The sequence below is a fragment of the Meleagris gallopavo genome, chromosome 11, assembly GCF_000146605.3.
Source record: "Meleagris gallopavo isolate NT-WF06-2002-E0010 breed Aviagen turkey brand Nicholas breeding stock chromosome 11, Turkey_5.1, whole genome shotgun sequence".
Taxonomy (NCBI): Eukaryota; Metazoa; Chordata; class Aves; order Galliformes; family Phasianidae; genus Meleagris; species Meleagris gallopavo.
Genome location: NC_015021.2, coordinates 4917025 through 4921043, shown reverse-complemented (window position 1 = coordinate 4921043; position 4019 = coordinate 4917025).

Here is a 4019-nt window from a genome sequence, read left to right as displayed (position 1 = left end):
ATTTAGGTTGGAAAAAAAACCCTTAATATGAAATCCAACCATCAACCTAACACTAAAAGCTCACCACTAAAACCATGTCCCTAAGCACCACATCCACACATCTCTTAAAAACATCTGGGGATGGCAATTCCACCACTGCCCTGGGCCATCCCTTCCATTGCCTTATCCCGGGACATCAGGAAGAATTTCTCTTCTCCAGCCCAAACAGCCCCAGTTCCCTCACCCACTCCTCACGTGTCATTTTCTAGTTTCTTCACAAGCTTTGTTGCTCTTCTCTGAATGTGTTCCAGCAGCTCAATAACTTCCTTGTGCTGAGAGGCCAAACTGAACACAGCACTTAATGTGCAGTCTCACCACCGCTGCATACAAGAGAACAATCCCCTCCCTGCTCCTGCTGACCACTCTATCCGACACAGGCCATATGCTGTTGGCCTCCTTGCCCACCTGGGCACACTGCAGGCTCCTGTTCAGCTGGCTGTGACCAGCACCCCTGGGTTCTGTTCTGCCGGTGACTTTTTAGCCTCTCCTCTCCCGGCCTGTTCTGCTGCATGAGGCCATTATGGCCCAAGGACAGCACCCAGCACCTAAATCGGTCATTTTAAAGCACTCTGTTTTGGTCATGTTCGATTTTAAATGATCTGAAACAATTGTGTTCTATAATTTTGAAACAAAGTTTTTGCACCTGTGTCAGCTACATTTTACTGTTTCCTGTGAAAGCACTGGAGATGTACATTTAATCTGCCACTGATAGCTTTGAATGTCTAATAACTGCGTAGGTTTCTGTCTTGCATTTAGCTGACGGAGGCATTTGTCAAATATCAGATTTAATTCAAAATGAAGTTGCAGATGAAGTGGTTAATGTTATTAAGCAAATAAGACATACTAAATTACAAAGCAGATGTACTCTAATTCTGCAATCGTTTGTCCAGTGAGTGTACACAAAAAATAATTAGGTAAATTATTCATATGGGATCTAATTATGAAATTAAATGTAAAAAGGTATAGCTGAAATATTCTTAAGTGTTAAAACAGTTTTAAGGCAATACTCCCGTGCTGGTCTAAGAACCATTGCATTCAAGAACTTTGAATCTTGTGTATGCCCCACAAAGAAGCAAAGATTTTCCTACACAGTAGGAAGATATGAAAAGCAACACCAAAATATTCTGCTGGCTGGGCTTTCTGGTTGTTGGCATTACAGCCATTGAGGATTCCATTTGGACGGAAGCCCCAGTCCTCGGGGAACACAAGTGTCCTATTGCATTCAGTAGTTCAACTATGGATGTATGGAAGTGCCAACGAGGTTACCTGTATGGAACTTGTTCCTAGGCACATGACTGATGTGAGTCTGAGCAAGCAGTGACAGCACAGCTGTTCTTCCTGAAAAACTCACTGAGACTTACTGGCACAGGGCAGCAACAGCAGGTAGAGCTTCATCAGGCTACCAGCGAGAGGGAATGGAGCAACAGTAGAGTATTCCCAGATCAGAAAACTACTTGAAGACCAGAACCACATTATTATACGCAACAAATTCAGGCAAAAGCCTTCCAGGAATTTTTCCAGGGTAAACTCTTAACCAAAACAACTCTTTCTTCCTTTGGCTGGATTGTAAGTGCCACTGAAACAACAACAAGTATTAAAACAGTCAAAAAGATCTGATAGTCTACACTTCCTTCTTATTTTGAAAACAGCATTAAAGTACACAAGTACTTGAATAATTGAGAGGAAAACAGAGGTTGATCTGATTGCATCATTTTCCCTTCCAATACACAGCTGAACATAGTCAGTTTATTATGACAGTGCAAGCAATCTAGCACACTACATGAGACCGTATCATTAACTCTCATCAATTCTGTAAGTATTGCCAATGTCCAAATTCAGGCAACAAACCACGTCCATCTGGGCAGTTCCCTTTCTGGAGATACAGACTGTTGTAAATGAGATCACTCTACAGACTGAAGCCTGGTCTTGTAAGATCTTGCACAAGCAATCCCAAAATAACTTTTAATTTAACTCAGTCTGCCATACTTTAAAGAAAGACTGCAAATGTGGACTTCTGTTTAATGTTTTACATGCCCTCTGGAATCAGCTGTCTGGGCAAAAAGAAAAAAATCATTCAGAATCATAGGGAAGATGGGTCAATTAAAAGTAATGAGAACAGTTGCTTGCAAGAAAAAGGATTACTCAAAAAACAGTTGTGAAGAACAGTCAGGAAAGGATCAACCTTGCCTCTGAAATGATAAAAACTATTACACAATTGCTTTGGTAAAAACTTCAGCAAGTAAGGGAATTACTTCCCCAGAATGAGCATCTATTTCATGGCTGGATACTATTTCAAAAATCAGCATTTTAAAAAGTAAATGTTTGAAGTTCTGCTCACCACGACCAGCTGGAAAACAAGCAAGGTAGGGGAATCCTGTCCACAGCATTCAAACAGATACTGCTCTGTTTATACCTTTCTATCCACTTCATCTAGAGGGTCCAAAAGGTATTAGAAGTTCAATTAGAGATGAAATTCTGTAACTGTTAAATGGAAAAACAGCTCCAGATCATTCTGGAGTTTATATAAACACATGGTTCCCCAGCATAATGTAGACAGCCTTCAGCATCTAAAAACACCTCCGAGCAAATCTCACCTTTTCAACCAGCACATTGCTTGGCTGCTTCTCACTAGGAAACATGTTAAATACTTTGTTTTCCAAAGTTGCAAGTGAAGCAAAAAGATGACGCAAAAGAAAACTCAATACTGATTTCTAAAGAAATATACACAGTCTGACACAAATCAACTCCTCTGCTTGGGGATGCCAAGCAGAGAAGCACCACCACCGTGCACTACCACCTCATAGTTTACAGAAAGATTTAGAATGAAGTGTTCAAGCCCTAAAACTACCCATTTTTCCACAACAGCCACTGAGCTCAGCTCTTCTTCAAAACTCCAGGCAGAATGGCAGTGGGAAGTCTGACCTCTGCACACCGGGTATTTCAAAGACTGTCAGACACTGCTAAATTACAATTTGCAGATGAATTGCACTGTTAAGAGGACAGCTGAACTTAGCTAATTGAGAACACAGTCCACCTGTTAATCAGACAGAAGAACAGAATAGTGTTCTCAGATGCTGGATGTATACACTGGAACAGGTTTCAAGGAATCAGCAAAAAAGGTCATCCCACACTCATTAAAACTGTACAGATTTAAGAACCATTCCTTAGATCACTACATAGAGAGGGAAAGGACAAATTGCTGGTCTTCCCATCAACGCCTCTCAAATGATCCCTGTAATGAATGCTTTGGTGATGGACTTAATCAGACACCCTCCAATAATGCAAGAGCAAGTAAACAGTAAATGTTGAACTCAGATATTTGTCTAACCTGCTCCATAAAGACTACAGAAGGTGACTGCAGAATGTTAGCTTATTACAAAGCTCCACTAGTTAAAAAGCCTTTGCTCACATTCATTTTGCTGCACATTACACAATTTCTTCTTGTAAACAAATAAAAGACATAAACTTAACTCTGTTCTCATACAGCAGAAGACTTAGCACATGTATTGTATCTCAATCTTGTGTCTTACTAACCCACTGCTTTAATCTTCGGATGACACAGGTGAATATAAGTAGAAATACCCACACCAGATGAAATGTTACTGAAAGTTCCCATTCTCTAATTTTCTCATCTCTGAGCTAACCTGCATGAGATACAAGATTTATACCCTCTAGGAAGAGTAAGTTTCCTTTACAAACAGTTCTACAACTGAAAGCTGAAAATCATTAACACTTACTTACCTGATTGAAAGTGACAACAATAGAATGGAAGCAGGGCAGATTTTGACCTAATTTGCAGCTTGTATTGAGAACAGTATCAGCAGTGGCACTCTAGAACAATCTCTCCTGCTATGGTGACGTACCATTTTGACAGCGTATTTTAGGGCACTTTCCCCCTGAGAAGAAGCAGTGCTGCTTGGAGAAAACAACTCACACATGAATATATGCTTTGCCTTTGCTTAAAGACAAAACAGAAGTGG